The 17,791-nt window shown below is 36.4% G+C and overlaps 1 protein-coding gene across 2 annotated transcripts in view; it reads left to right on the top strand.

Moving 5' to 3' along the window:
• LOC140756669 (protein quaking-B) overlaps nucleotides 1-17,791 on the top strand; it is a 284,741-nt gene that overhangs the window by 105,900 nt on the left and 161,050 nt on the right. The gene's annotated exons all lie outside the window — the stretch shown is intronic.

The raw sequence follows: 17,791 nt of genomic DNA, 5'->3' as shown, positions 1-17,791 counted from the left end.
GAGATATGGTTTTACTTAAAAATAAATAATGATTTTTTTAGTGTTTTAGTACCGTAGTGTTTCGTACCCCCGTCTTTCCTGAGGTCGCTGGCCGTATACACAGAAATATGTGTGACAGCAGACACACTGATCTCCACCACCTAATCTGAATTTAAAAACTTCACAAAACATTAAAACACGTCACATACAAGGAAATCACGAATACACCATCATACTTATCATTAATGATAGGAATCAGTACCAAGAACATAGCATCGAACTTCGTACCGAGCGATTACGACACTTTTTCAACTTTCATAGGAAATACAGGATCTGATAAAAGTGTGTCCAACTTTCCGTCGCTTTATTTACGACAAAATTACCTTTCGGTGTGATTTATATTATTTTTAGGGCCCCCTACGCAAAACTGATCGAAGGATACATATATTACAGTTATTACAGGAAACTAAGCAGACCCTTCGCCGTTCAACTGTATTATCTACTAGCTGACCCGGAAAACTTTGTACCGCCTCAAAATCTATTTATTAAATATATTTCATATAAAATATAGCCTATGTTACTCGTGGATAATGTAGCTATCGAATGGTGAAAGAATTTTTAAAATCGGTCCAGTAGTTTTTGAGCCTATTCATTACAATCAAACAAACAAACAAAGTTTTCCTCTTTATAATATTAGTATAGATTCCTGCTTTATAAAAATAGTTGTGGATAGTCATGTTTTGGTTTGAAGGGTGTTATACAACTCAAATTTTCAAGTCAACGTGTTATTGTCCTGCTGGCAATGGATCTCCTTTTAGGGGAGAGGCATTTTGGTCATAGTCTCCCGCGTTGGTCAAGTGCGAATAGGTAGATTATGTTTTTGAAGTCTGCCGTTTATGATTCGTTACGATATTTTTCTTCGCGCCTAAGCGATAATTTTTTTTTTTAATATAGGAGTAGCAGACGAGCATGCAGTCCATCTGATGTTAAGTGGCGACTGTTGCCCATGGACATCTGTAATCAACCCCAGATAGGATTAGATATTTCTACCTGAGGTAAACTGGAACTCCTCGGAAAAGTCTGTCTCCCTTACCACACCCTTCAAAACGGAACACAGCAGCGCCTAACACTGTTGTTATTAGGTGAAGAAATAGGTGTGACGGTGGTGCCGCCGGAGTCGAACCACAAAGGGTTCTACCACCTTCAAATTACTTTAATTAGATAATGAAATACGTGCCTGGTATATAAATCTTGTAACCATAGACTTAGAATTTTTACAGTACGCTATCCAAAATCTATGCTTGTAACCACTACGATTCACAACATTTACACGAGGCAGTTCTAATTTAGTCTTTTGTGATAGCAACGTATTTGTTCCCGACCTCAGCGGCCTCGGAAGTGTGATTAGCCGCCTACTTAATTTTGAAACATAATTCACAATTGAGATCTAAAGGTGAGGAAACGGAATCAAAGCAACTGTCCCATACAATTGAACGTTTTCCCAACAATAACGTTAAAGAACAAAGCGGTTAATGTACCGTGACGTACTCAGAGCCACCTGCTCTTTTATGGACTTTACCGATTATTGTTGCTACGGTCAATGCTTGTGGATACCATCTAGAAAAAAATATAGTCTTTGAAATAGAAAAAGCAAACGAGCATGCGTTCCACCTGATGATAAGTGGTTACTTTAGCCCAAGCATCTATGGTCTCAATCCAAGATAAAATTAGTGTCCTACCGAAGGTCGATAAACAAATGCTTTTTACTGCTAATAACTAAATTGGAACCCTTTACGCAGCTGTTACTAGGCAGAAAAGGTGTGGCCGTCGTGCCTCCGAAGTCGAAACAAAAACGATTATATTACCTTCAATCGTATAAAGCCTACAAAACTTCATCGGAAATATGATTAGCAGCCTTCTTAATTTTGAAACATAATTCACAATTGAGAACTAAAGGTGGGGAAAAGGAATCAAAGCGACTGTCCCATACAATTGAACGTTTTCCCATCAATAACGTTAAAGAACAAAGCGGTTAATGTACCGTGACGCACTCGGAGCCACCTGCTCTTTTATGGGATTTACCGAATATTTTTATGGACTTTACTGACTAATTTGTAGAATTTACCGATTAACATCGTATTGTTGTCATAGAGGTCTAAGTTTGGTTACCGTCTAAAAATATAACCTATTAAATAAAATTAGCAAACAAGCATGCAATCCACCTGATATTAAATGGACACTGTCGCCCATGGATATCTGTTTTCAATCTTAAAAATGTGGAGTATCAACAAAGGTACAATACACAATTTCATTGCTACTCCTGAGGACTAAATTGCCTCCTAATAAGTAAGTCTATACGTAAGTATATTCCGCGCTAAATGCTAGTCCGGTCTGAAGTTGTTGCGAGCAGGTGTAGTCATACAATTTTCTATGGCAACGCAATTCTTTTCTATATTCGTATAGTACTCGTATAATCTCTACGTAAGCTATATCTTATTATCTATCTAGAAATTTATCTTGCCTCATGTACTACCAATAAATACCTTTGAGAGCTAGTAATGAACCAACCACCCTCAAATTACCTAACAACACCTGAGCAATCAAAATCAATCTGTATTCTTTATTGAAAGCTATTCATAATCCGAATTATATCATCTATAGGCACACACGATTCTAACCCTTATCACGTGACACATAAGGGAGGATATCGTATGAACATAATAATGATATCATTAATAATAACACGAGAAAAATGAATATGTTTCTGCTTGTGTAGTTACTCTGGGAAAATAATGTATCGTCCCTAAGGATTATTACGTTTGGTATTGCTTGATAACGTTGTGTTAATTTAGGTGATCTATCAAAATATGGTGCGGAATAACATTGGAAACCATAAGTGATTATAATGACCGTCTGCCTCTGCAAAAGTCTGCCTCGGAGTTAAAACGGACAAACGGACGGAATAATTTGCATATTACTTTTGTGGCTTTGAAACTGAGCATTTTAAATAAACGTTGATAGTAGAATCCTAAGGGGTTCGAATCTATAAATACTATATAGTCTCCTTTATCTAATAACAGCAGTGATCAGCATAGCAGTGCGGTCTAACCGAGAAGTCAATCTAAATACAATTTACCTGATTTAGGAGTGTTGTTGTTTATTGAGATTATCTCCGAAGACTAATTTGTAATGCCTCATGACATGATATAAGGTGACAAATTAAATGTACATGAAACTGCTATTAATCGACACTTGTTTCCGCGGCGTAGCGTGAATTCGTATCGCCTGGAGCTGAAATTCGCTGCCACAATAAGGAACAAGTAATTAATTAAAAAAATCAAAAACCCGACTGCACCAAAAAGGCTGAAGTAGAATTTCCAAAAGCAGTGAAATAGGCATTTCATTATTTTTATCCAGAAAGCCAAATACAAAGTTTCATAGTAGGTGTCTGCTTCAAAAACAAAAGATGTTCAAACAATATTATCCTATTTTATCCTCGTAGTGTTCATTTACGCTATATAAAGAACCTATATGTAAAATTCCAGCACGCTTAAGTTCAGCGGTTTCCCTTTGCGTTGATCTCTGGCACAGCAACTCACTCATTTAGTCGTACAGTCATCTCGATGTGTATATACGAGTCTATATGTACTAGCTGACCCAGCAAACGTTGTGTTGCCATATAAATAAAAAAATGTTAAGGATGAACAACCCTTATCACTTAGGTGTAAAAAAAAATAGATAGTGGCCGATTCTCAGACCTACTGAATATGTATATAAAATTTGGTGAAAATCGGTGAAGCCGTTTCGGAGGAGTACGGTAACTAACACGAGAATTTTATATTTTAATATTTTATTTTAATATTTTTAATATAAGATATACTATATAATGTATGTGTAATCTCCTCTTAATTTCCTTTATTTTGACACCCTACTCGATAAATTTGGTTAACTTTTTTTAAAACGTGTTACTATTTCGCGAAAAAATTCACCATTTATGGTCTATAAAATATATAACTTCGGTACAACAAAGTTTCGGTCATTATTTTACCTCGTTAGAGGTAGCATTTCATTATTTTTATCCAACAAGCCTGATACAAAATGTCATAGTGTTTGCTTCAAAATTGACGATTGTTCAAATGAACTTTTAACCTACATTTTACCTTCTACGGGGTTGATTTTTCGGAGGGGGATAAATAAGTGCGTCCTTGTTCCTATCCAGAAAGCCAAATACAAAATTTTATAGTAGTTGCTTCAAAATTAAAGGATTTCAAAAAAACTGTTTTCCCCTATTTTACCCTCTTAAGGGTAGAATTTCCAAAAGGCTTTTCTTAGTACTTATTCAAGCTATATAGAGAACCTGTGTGCAAAATTTCAGAACTGTAAGGTCCTTGGTTTAGGCTGTACGTTGATTTCTGAAAAATGAAAAAGTCATTTAGTTAGTCAGTCAGTCAGTCACCTTACTGTTTTATATATATACAAATATGTTTTTATAATCTCCATTTAATTTCCTTCCATTTGATACCCTACTCGATAGGTTCGCTTAACTTTTTTTTTTAAATGTGTTACTATTTCGCGCCAAAAATCCGCCATTTTGATTTTTTTTTACTAACACCTATCTAAGGACACTCGGGTCATTGAGACAAATATAATGACACTTTAACTGTTGAAATTCATCCAGCCGTTTGTTAGATCGGATCAAATAAAGAAAGACAAACATACAAGATACGCGCGAAAAACATAACCCTTCCTTGGCAGTCGGGTAAAAAAGTAGAGTCTCTGCAATATCTGCAATTTGTTAGAGAAAAAATTGGTCCTTCTAAATAAAAATAAATCAGCATCCTAATTATACCACCCAGGAAGACATACAATACACGAGTTATATGAAAGCTATATGAAAGGTTATATCACGAAATTGTGTTATCTGAGGCTGAGGGGATAGAGGCATATAGGGGCATAGAGGGACTGTGCCCGCAACGTCACTGACTGTTTCAAAAACTGGCGCCCAACGTGGGGCCAAACAAATGAACAAAATATATGCAAATGTTTTGAATTATAACTACACTATATGTTGTTGCAATTTCAGCATCAGAAATATCTTGTATTTCGAGACAGTTTGGTTACAATTTACGTCTTTAACTAACGATAAACAGGTATACATGATTACCTAAATAAGTACTAATTCATCCTTTGAAACACGTAACAAGAAATTACTATTAAACATCTGTATTACACGACATAAATAGAGAAATTTCGAACACATTTCGACCAAATGTACTCGCTGGATATTTCGCATTGACTACTCGCGCCATTCAAATCACGGGCAGATTTCAATTGTTTCGTCATTAAGGGAGCTTTGGATTTACCGCAGACAATTCACAACTCAAAGCCCGTATGCTGTAATTCTGACCGCGTGTAGATTTGTGGTTAAGTTTACACTAGTATTTGGGTATATAAAATTAGCGCCCAACGCGGGACTACAAAGGCTATTACTTAATGTTTCTTTAATTTAATAGTATGAAGCGTTAGTTTCCGGAATTCCACAATAAAAAATAATATAAACTACTTCGCTACTGCTGCTATAATAGTACACAGTATACAAAATTGGCGCCCAACGTGGGACTACAAAGTCTACTACTTAATGTTTCTTTACTAAATAGTATCAAGCGTTAGTTTAGGGAATACCACAATAAAATTGAGATAAGATACTTTGCAACTGCTGCTATAATAGTACACAGCATAGAATTGGCGCTCAACATGGATCACAACAAGCACGACTATAAGTCTATATTTCTAGAAGGTTTAGTCATAGTTAATGCAAATTATTATTATGATATGTAATTTCTGCTTGATAGCGCTAGTGTGCTAATTTAGGCCACCTATCAAAATATGGACCAAATCAACACATTCCGATGACTGGGCGATCTGCATTAGAATAGATACCGGTTAACAGACACATTTTTTTGCAACAGACAGAGACAGAGATAGAGTTCAGAGAAGTAGTGAGGATTTACCGCAGTGACAATTTGGGATTTCCAAGCCCGCATGTTGTAATTATGACTAGATCTAGCTTTGTGGTTAAATCTACTCTAGATATTATTATTACCTATAAGATTGGTGACTAACGTGGGCTCTATTTCTATAAGTTTTCCATTAATGCAAATTGCTATAATGATGCGTATTGTTCGGTTGATAGAGCTGGTGTGTTAATATAAACGATCTATCAAAATATGGTCCAGAATAATACGAGTATATTCCGTAGGTTGACGAGCTACCTAAGTATATATACAGACAAACAGACGGACCATAGTTCAAAGAGATAGTGAGAATTAACCACAATGATAATTTGCAAATTACTATTATGGTACGCATTGTTCGGTTGATAGAGCTGGTGTGTTAATATAAGCCATCTATCAAAATATGGTCTAGAATAATATGTTCCGTAGGTTGGACGAGCGACCTAAGAATATATATAGGCAAACTGACAGACAATAGTTCAAAGAGAGTGAGGATTTACCGCAATGACAATTTGGGATTTCCGAGCCCGTATGCTGTAATTGTGACTGATGTCGCTTTGTAGTTAAGTTTTACGAGTAGTTATAGTTAACACTTCGATGCTACAAGCTACGCTAGCGCCCATGGGGCTACAAACACGAGTAACTCTCATTTGTTTTTTTATTTACCGTTAATGCAAGTTGCTATTATGACATCTACTTATTTATTTATTTATTTATTTATTTTCGTACACCTTAAACTAAGGGTTACAAAGGGTAAACTTAATGCCTAATGGCATTCTCTGCCAGTCGACCCTGGGTGATGGCGATAACATGTGGTAGGCATAAACAAGAAATACAACTGTAAGAGAAAAAAAAACATACAATATCTACGTTTAATAATAATAAATATAAATAATATATAAATATATAATACAAATATAATATATACAAATAAATATATACAACACAGTGAGTTAAGGATAATTGGAAGACTCAAGTATTGGAGGACATGCGAAAGTAATGCTCCCACTTACCGCTTGATAAAATTGATGTTAATTTATAAAATCTATTAAAATGTTGACAAACAAGAAATCAAACCAAATAATGCTAATAACATTCACAAGGTTGTATTGCCGTATAGTATGTATAGTCCGCGTAAAACTGCTAGTCCGTTCTGAATATAGAAATTAATCGCGTCGCCATAGCAAATTGTATGACTACACCTGCTCACAACAACTTCAGAGCGGACTAGCAGTTTGGCGCGTACTATAACAGTCAAATAATCAAACAATATCTTAAGATATATTACACGAGTGTAAAGAATTACACTAGCGTACTAATAGTTGTTCGCTAACTGCAAATGCGATTATCTCAAGCTCTATTTCTGATCCTTTCCTTTGCGCTTAAGGCGAAGCATATTTAATAAGTTTCATCTTTATTATGCTCCATTAGGCGATGTATTTCAAAATTCATTTTTTAAAGCTCGACAACGTTATATAAGAAACTACTTAGTAAAATTCCGTGCTTCTAGATTGGTTTAATTCATCGCATATTCTGTCCCCTTAGGGGCAACATTCTTAAAAGTATTATTAACGTTCATCTACGTTATATTTCTGTGCATAATGTTATTCATGGAGTCTTGTTTACGCCGACCAGTGTCTGTCAGTCAATTTTAGTCTCACTGAAACATAATTCACACTTGGATCTGAAATATCTGAGAAGGGATTCAAACCCTTTTTCCCAACCCAGTAGATGAAAATAACCCTTCAAGGGTATCACTGCTCAATAGGTTAACATGTCTACGGTACAATAAGGTTAGTGTATTTTACGGTATATCAACCTAGGGTTTGCTTTTCGACTGTATAATAAATCTAATTTTATACGTTACTTCAGAAAGGGTCCGACCTTCAGACCTAAACTAAAATTGGCGCCCAACGCGGGACCGCAACTATTACGTTCGAATACTTATACGGGTGACCTTTTGGATTATATTAGCCATGGGGCTAACCGCTTTAGTTTGATTTTTAGAAACTTTTCAACATTATTTTCGTACACAAACCTGTAATTATCGAGAAGAATCTTCACTGGCTGTAACCTTTTTTAACCATCTGGTCAAGGTTTCCACAAATATTGAACTTATGGTGTCCACTTTTGGGCTTTTGGAGAGAGCAGGTGTAATCAACTAAATCATTTTCTTGTTGTTTAATGTTGAAAAAAAAATGCTGTTATGTTTTTTTGTGTTTATACATTTTTCATGATACATCCAAAAATGTATACTTTACTGCAAAAAAAGAGTTCTACCTGAAGTCTCCTCCTTTACTAGTCAGGGATCTTCAATCATCAAAAGACCTTGTGTTAATATCCCGTCTTATCAGAATCTTTAAACCAGAACGCTTAACACTCATAATGCAAAGTAGACAGTGTTTCCACCGGAACTAATCACGAAGGGATCCACAACAAAATATATGAGGGTAAACTGCAACGAAAAACCCGGTACTAAATAATAATCATAGATGGGTTTTACCCGAAGTCTATAAGAGATCTTCCTTTACTCAGAGAGAAGCAACAAGATTTTGTATTAGTATCCTACCCTATCAGAGCCCACACCAGCGCTTAACATTTTTTTTATAATATGGAGTAGCAGACGAGCATACTTGGCTCCTGTCGCCCATGGACATCTGTAATCCGCTACGAATATCTAATCCAGGTAGGATTACATATTCGTACTGGAGGTCGGGCACAGATGCGCCGCTACCCCTGAGGACTAAGCTGGAACACTCTTCCTTACCACACCCTTCAAACCAGAACACAGGAGCCAACCACAACGGGTTCTACAACAAAATATATGAGGGTAAACTGAACAGCAGCGAAAACCCGCGTATAATATAACGATCGTAACAAAGTTGTTAACGACGAAATTAATTTGACACGTACATTCCAACCTTATTTTATCTGAAATCTGTTACGATCTATAACTTACGACTCAAAGCTAAGGAATAAATCCTAGTGTAAGTATCCTAACCTATCAGAACCTTTTTTTTTGTTATCGAGGGGGAAACCTTCAAAAGGTACCCGGTGCCGTGGGAGCGACGACGAGTTATGTGGGATTCTTACCGCCCTAAAACCCCCCGGTGGCCGTTCTCGGCGCTGCGTAGATGACTCCGGGATCTCTAAAGGAACGCAACCGGAGTTCTCTTAGCGTGTTGCCCCATCGGGCTCCGCCCAGGTAAGCTTGGCGCTCGCCACACAACGGTATGCGACACCACACATACCGCCATCCTTCCCGGGGCCGCTGGCCGGGTGGTTCGAACTACCACTCTTGCCGCTCGCAACCACAGAAGCCCCCTTTTAGTCGCCTCTTACGACAAGCAGGGGATACCGTAGCCCTATTCTGGTCCCGGAACTACAGGGACAAACATATCAGAACCTACAAACCAGCACACAGCAGCCCTTAATACTTATAACACCGCAGCCACCCACACAAGTTTCTACAACAACATATATGAGGGTAAACTGTACCCTTGTATGAGTTTGTACGTTTTTACAAAAATGACTGTTTTTGTATCTGTTTACGTATTTCCCATACATTTTCAATCAGTTCTGATACAGTCCACTAGGGGCGCTGATTGGAAATGTATGGGCAAATAAGTAAACAAATACAATTACAGTTATTTTTGTAAAAACGTAAAAACTCATACTAAGGGTACTGAACAGCGACAAAAACCCGCGTATAATATAACGATCGTAACGAAGTTGTTAACGACGAAATTAATTTGACACGTACATTCCGTATGGCTGACTTTTATTGCTTCCGCGAAATAAATAGCGGGGAGACACGAAAATCTGGTGAAATTCGTAAAGCGATTACTGTGGATCAACGTAATGATATTGGCATGTTTTCGCGCTGTCAAATCTTCCTGCGTATAGATTTATGCGATGAAACTTCTTTAGGTGTAATTCGGGTCGTTTGTCGGATGCACGTAATGTTTGTAAGTTATATGTGTTTATGATAGTTGATTTATTAGTATTTTATGTATTTTAGTCATAAGTTAAAATAATAATGATAACTTCTTTAATAATAACAATCATCTTTAGGTGTAATTCGGGTCGTTTGTCGGATGCAAGTAATGTTTGTAAGTTATATGTATTTATGATAGTTGACTTATTAGTATTTTATGTGTGTTGTAAATTTCATAAGTTAAAATAATAATGATAACTTCTTTAATAATAATAATCAATGTTACGGTTATATAGTAAATTTGAAGTAATTTTTTATTATGTCGTAAGTTTCACTCATAACAAAACTTCTTAAAACATATTACTTTTATTTGGTTTTATATAAACGTTGTCTCCTCCTGAAATATTTTTTTATTTATACATAGTAAATATTCTCAATTCTGATGCATCTTTTTATTTTTCGGTTATTATTTTATATAAACCTTTTTTGGCAATATGACATATTATGTACGACGTACATACCTTCAAGCGACGATTAAATAAATACATTTTCAATTACCTTGCGTCGAGCTCAAAGTAATTAAATTCTGCTACAAAAATCAATTTATTGCATACATTTTACCTTAATAAAATTCGCGCATATTTTTAAAGCAATAACAAACGTTTATACAGTTTACTTAACAGTGTCGCTTATAGATAGTATTCTATGGTATCCATGGACATGAATGATCGATTTTCCCATGCAAATTACTATTTTAAAAGTATAAAAAATCTGATATATTTCTGTAGTGTTTAGAAGCAGCAAACGAGCATGCATTTCATTTTACGGAAAGTGGTCACTGCTGTCCGTGGACATCTTTAATCAATCCTAGATAAAATCATAGTCCTAACTTAGATAGATCACAATTGCGTCGCTACCCCTGAGAACTAAGTTGGAACGCTACGGATAAGACAGCCTCCCTTACCACACCCTTCAAACTACAGCTAGAGATGTGCCGAGTCAGGTCGACTCGAGTCAGTACTCGAGTACTTACATAAAGTCGCATACTCGAGTACCAATAGTGATACTCGAGTACCAGTAATACTCGAATACTGACGATACTCGTACACTACAACTACTACTCGTACAAGTAAAAACTTTTTTAATTTTGTGTAGTGAGTGGCGTTTTTTTTTTTTGCTCTTCCGTGCTATTGGACTGTATGTTGTGCAAAGTACTCGAGTACTTTGTGAATACTTTGGACTCGAGTACATCATTAACTACAACAGCAGTACCTAATTAACACTGTTGTTATTAAGCAGAAATAGATGTGATGGTGTTTGTTGTTATACTCATCATTATACACATTCTGTGAACATTTTTAGTTACTATCTATTACAGTTCCAAAGATAGAGCCCTGTTACAGACGGACAGACAGACAGCGGAGGCTTAGTAATAGGGTTTCGTTTTTACCCTTTTTGGTACTGAACCCTAAAAGACGTGCAGCTTCCCAAAATACAAAATAAACGCTCATTATTGCACCAATTAAAACGGCTCCAGCTCACGGAAAATTTACCATTTTAATGAATATCGTAAAAAGCTTTCAAAATTCACTTTAGTAAAATTATTTTCGTAAGTTTTAATAGCATCGCAAACTCATTATCGAACAATTTGTCGCACGATTAAATCCATTATATTGATATTTTATTACGCCCTAAAGAAAGACGAATTACTTTTGTGATGACTGTACTTCGTTCTATCTTAGAGTAATAAAAAATAGACTGCGAAATGAAGGTCTTACTTTATATTGTCCACGAAGGTGGTAGAACCCTTTGTGGTTCGACTCCGCTGGCACCACCGCCACACTTATTTCTGCGTCATAACAGCAGTGTTAAGCGCTGCTGTGTTCTGGTTTGAAGGGTGTGGTAAGGGAGACATATTTCTCCGAGGCGTTCCAGCTTAGTCCTCAGCGGTAGCGGCGCATCTGTGGCTGACCTCAAGTAGGAATATATAATCCTATCTGGGGTTAATTACAGATGTCTATGGGTGGCAACTTATAGTTCGACCATGGAGATACCACCGCCATAGCTATTTGAAACGGGAAGCATTCTGCGTTTTGGTGAAAGGGCGTGAGTGTCGGCTTATATATAAGTATAAACTAAGAATTAGGGAGCTGTTTTATAAGGAATTTGTTACAAATATCCATGGCCGGGAGTGAATACTTACTGACTCACTCACGTGAACGTGGTAACTAATTAACTGAAAGGATAAATTTAACCTGTCATTCCCACAATTTAGACAAATTCAACGACACCTTATCTGTTAAAAGCACTGACTACAAGGTTTGCCAAGAAACGATACGTACCTACCTCAAAAAACAATACTCTCCGCAGTTAAATAAAAAATGCAAAGATTTTTTTACTGACTTATCTTAACTCGGTTTACAAGATAGTATCTTTTACGAAAAACATCGTAAAGAATTTTAACGCCTACCATGCCTGCGTGTAGATTGTATGCCCAAATCGTATTTTATAAGCTGAAGGAGTCCCTTTAATGACGGAGATTATAAATCATTGCTAGGGCCCGCATGATTCCGGAATCCGTGCGGATAATCCCATTCAACACGCTACGGATTTGTATTAATATGCAAAATAGTTCCGGATGTGAGTATGGATCTACGGATTTTACTTTTATGATGATAATACTTTTTACAACAACACTTATTCATACCTGTTTTAGTAGATATATATACTTTAGGATATTCTACGAGTACTATAACTATAATTTATTGTAAATTACTAAAACATAATACCAAATTCTTAAATAATAGTGCGGCTTATAAGGTTTCTATACTGAGAGAATATTGTATGTACTTAAACATAATTGTTTAAAAATACTCGTATGTCTAATGTCACTCTCATAACTGAAAGGAATTCTACGTCACCTCATATGTTACAATCCATCAAGCTATTAAGGCTTGCCAAGGATCTTTACATACTTATGTTGAAAAAAACATTACTCTGCGCTAATCTATTTCATGTTTAAAGCTAAATACATGCAAATTAATCCCAATTCTAGGACACCTATGAAATATTAAATTTAATTTACATGAATTTGGGTTCATATTTTCGTTTCCAATGCAATTATTTTAATTAAGCGTCTTATTCGACGCTTAAGTAGCGTGATTCCAACTGAAATAAATGCTCGTAAAAATAATAATTATTTCTACTTATTACGATTATTTTTATCTTAAAAGATTATACTAACGATTTGGATGATAAGATCGGAACAATCCTTAATAAAAGCCATTATATGGTCACCCTTACCTCACGCCCTTTGCTACGGTACAGTAGGGCCGCACGCAAGTATGCTGTAATGTATGAATTAATTAGTAGAACTTTATTACGTAAATAATGAACCCCGATCGAAATATTTCATAGCCGGCATTTTTATATGGCGTTAGTGTTGTTTTAGTAATTGACGAATATTTTATAACAATCTACCTATTTAACGATTACGATTAACCGTCGTAGAGTCAACTTACCCTGATGAGTGAAAACAGTAGAGTCAACTTACCCTGATGATACTCCGTTTTGGAGTGAACACGTGTTGGTGGTGTATGTATGATGATTGATGGTGTTTATTTTTTATTGTTTTGCATCTGCACGCATCCTTTGTGGGAGGGAGGGTGCTACATACAGCATGGTTTAAAATATATACCATCATACATATTAGTAGCGGATTGTTGCGAAGTAGTTTTAATCCTAACTTAATAGCATGGATTTCCGCAAAGTAACGCCCGATACAATTAATAATCTACGTATTAATAGTGTACTCAAGTAGACGTTGACTTGCCACAAACAATCGATCAAGTGAGAGTCGATATCGCACACAGAAGGTTTTGTACATCCATGAAATCACACAAGGGGTTGCATACGGCGGTACGCATGAAGAATTTGACACTATATGTTTTTAAAATAGTTAACAGATAATTAAAAAATATTAGTCCTGAGAAGGATTAGTTGTCTATGTTTTTTAGTCATCAGTGGCATTAGTGGCATTCTAGTGGTAAAAAAATCGGCTCCTCATTCTTAGAGTCTGAGTTAAAAGTTATGTGCGTATTAGAAATTAATTATCACTTGCTTAAACGGTGAAGGAAAACATCGTAAAGATTTGCACGCCAAGTTCTCGGAAAAATGTTCTCAAAGGTAATAATTGAAGTGCACCAATTCGCACTTGGCCAGTGCGTTGGACTACGACCTAAAACGACTCTGTATTTGACTAACACGTCCCCTGCCTGACACGTCCTCTGCCTGACACAATCAATGTCTGACGACAAACGAGGTCTAAAATCCAAATTTTGTTACAAAGTGATTAAGCTTTGTAATCGTAGTATATGTTACATTAATAGTAGTAACCCTACATTTGTGGGTCTAAAGCCCTCGTCAACATAGTTTCAGCACCCATAATCTGGTCTAATCTAAATACGTTAGAACTTAGTTTGATCGTGAGTGTAGTTAGTGAGGGAATTTAGTTTTATCTAAGGATATCTAGATGGTATTGAATATCAAAGTTTAGTTTTATCTGTATATCGGGGCAACGTATTTAGTAAAAATAGGGCAATCGAAAACTATCAGGAATATTAAAAAATACTTCAAGAAATTACAAGGTCCTTTTTAATAATGACCATCATCAACCTATCAATGTCCCACTGCTGGGCACAGGTCTTCTTTCAGAATGAGAAGGATTAGGCCATAGTCCACCGCGCTGGCCAAGTGCGAATATTTGATTTTTTTTTAAGATTTCTCAGGTATGCAGGTTTCCTCACGATGTTTCCTTCACCGTTAAGCAAGTTATAATTAATTTGTAATATGCACATTTTTTTTTGCATGTATAAAGTACCGAATGAGTAATAAGGTACTTTATATTAATTACAATCTAGCCTATTATAAGACTAATGAGTAATTTTACGCTAACTTAAACTGCTAAATAATCATATAATGAAAGCGGCGTCCTCTGACACTGCACTTCTTTGTCTTATCACATAAAGGAGTAGACACATTGCTCTTGTGTTCTATAATGTTCACTTATCACTATTTCACTAACACTACACTGTGTCATGTCACTAACTCAAATGGTTTAATCCTTTTGAGTCTTCTCACTAGGTCCGTTGTATCGAGGAGCTGGATCGCCTCGATATTGACGTGATGGTGAAGTCTTTTTTGATGACCTTCAGCATAAGTACTAATCAGTTTTTTAATACGCACATAACTTTTAAAAATCAGAGGTGCGTGCCTGGGATTTGAACGTCGATCCTCTCGCTCAAGAGACCGAGTTTCTGAACCAGGTAATAGGTACTTATTCAAAGAAATATATCCTCCAAAGCTAGATGATAAAACCATTTGACAAAATATATATCTTAGTTTTCGATACAGAATCAATAGTCAATGAAGCAAACCCTAAAACTACTCCAGGCAATAACTAAGAGACTAGGTACTATTCTATGAACTTGAAACGACATAGTTTCGGAAACATTTGCTGCTCAACGCCGCTCAGTTCAAGACACCATTCTAACTTAGTCAGTTAGTTTTACTGTCTAGTCAACGACCCGATATCGCAAATAGCTTTAAATTCTATATCTGTTTAAGTGTATCTTATACATCTGTCAACAAAGTTTCGAATCCATCCAAAAGTTTGTGAAAACTTTTTTAGCGGCGTTGTGCACTTTTTGTGATATATAAAAAATATTAAACTCGAGTCAGGACACGTGGCCTGATCGAAAATTCGTAAAATAGCAAAGCAATCTGCAAAAGTCATAATGTCATCCGGTGTCAGCGTAGAATAAAATGTCAATGGGTGTCAGTTTAAATTTTTTATTTATTATTTGTATTTTATTATTCAGGTTAGGTTTCGAAAGTTTTCACGTCTGCCGACACCCTGGAGTGCGACCCGTTGATTTTTTTATTACATAGAAGTAGCAGAGTATGCATTACCTGAGGTCGGCCGCAGATGCATGAGGTAGCGGCTACCTCTGAGGACGAAGCTAAAATCCCTTAGAAAAGTATTTTCTTACCATACCCTTTAAACCAGAACACAGGGGCGCTTAACTCTACTGTTATTAGGGAGAAATAGACGTGGATGACATCCTGACTTTTGCAGTTTGCTTTGCCATCTTACGAATTTTCGATCAGGTCACGTGTCCAACGCCAGAACATTTTTTACCTATCACAAAAAGTGCACAACCGCTAAAGAAGTTTTCACTTCAAAAAACTTTTACCACGAAGGATAAACATAAGGACGCAGACATCATTACAAGTTATTGCTGACTTAATTATCGTACCTTCAAAATTCCTCTCACGCCCACCGCAAAATTAATTCGGCAATTCTGTCACAAAATTCTAATTTACATAATCATCTCCAGTTAAATGAATACTTGGAGCCGCCATGTTGTTTATACATTCAAATATGGCGCTTATTTTCGTAATAACCGGCTAAATTGAGAAGGTACGTTCGGTACTTTTGCATAACCGGTTTTATGGATAATCTTAAATGGCATATTCTATTTGCGTTTTTCTTTTTATTTATTATGTGTGAGCAAGATATTTGGACTAAAGCTACTTCGTATTAACTGTTGCCTACTCGTATGTTGGGATTCGATTCTTTCTGAAACAAACAAATAATTAAGCGCGCACTGTGATTTCCCATTTTGCAATGTGTTATGGACTATAAGTATATACCGAGAATTGGACCCTTTTTTTAACGAGGTTTTTAAGGTTTCCCTTCAAAAGGTACCCGATGCCGTGGGAGCGACACGTGAGATTCTTAACGAACTTAAGCTCCCCGGTGGCCTTCCTCAGCGCTGCGTAGAGGACTCCGGGATCAAAGGAACGAAACCGGAGTCCTCGTAGCGCGTTGCCCAATCGGGCTTCACCCAGGTGAGCATGACGCTCGCCACACCGTCTGGTGGGTACGACGGTATGCGACCACACATACAGCCGTCCTTCCCTGGGGTCGCTGACCGAGCTCCCCCTCTTGCCACACGCAACTCCGCGAGCCATCTTTTAGTCGCCTCTTACGACACGCAGAAGATACTGAATCCAGGACTATGTACACACATAGTACTACTATTTATGGCATATTGATACGCTTTATAATAAAGCCTAACAACAAATAATTAAATTTCAAACCACATCATTAAATTCATGAAACACTATTTATTTTAATTGTATCATCAAAATATTCCTATTTGAGATTATATTACGAACTCCTATTTGCGAAAATTACAAATAAATATGATTACGATAAAGTGTTCATACCTAAAATATTACTGGCGAATTTTGCATAAACCATTCATTCGTGTAATGTCGCCGGCGGGCGTATTGATTGGTCGGCGATAACCACGAGTTTTAAGTAATAATTTAAAATTATAAATGGTTTAAAATTTCAATTATTTTTTGTAAAATTTATGTTTTTATATTACGAGTTTATAGAAGTAGCGAGTGAACATTCGGGTTATCATTAAGACAGGATTAGAATGTTTCGAGAGATTGACAAATTCAGATTCCTTATTTAAGAAAAGAAAAGGTTATCTGTAAAGTCGGTTTACTTACGATATTTGAACGTGACAACGTCATAACAAAATACTGATGTAATGGTTGCATTTTTCAAAAGTAAATTTTAATTTTATTTGTTTGATAGATATTTTGTATGGGTATAGAGAAGGAGGTAAATACGCGGAGGCCGATGGTGCCTCTTTGTCGCTCGTTCCGCGCTCTCGTTTGCACTTCAAGCCTTAAATGGAACGCCTCAGAGCGAGGTAACGCCGCATGAATCATGTTTTTTGGTGCGTGCAGTCGGCTCCTTCGAATTATAAGACGTTGTCAC

The sequence above is a fragment of the Epargyreus clarus genome, unplaced genomic scaffold, assembly GCF_041222505.1.
Source record: "Epargyreus clarus isolate Ecla_fem2 unplaced genomic scaffold, WU_Ecla_fem_2.2 ptg000035l, whole genome shotgun sequence".
Classification (NCBI taxonomy): domain Eukaryota; kingdom Metazoa; phylum Arthropoda; class Insecta; order Lepidoptera; family Hesperiidae; genus Epargyreus; species Epargyreus clarus.
This window is presented reverse-complemented; position numbering and strand designations above follow the sequence as displayed.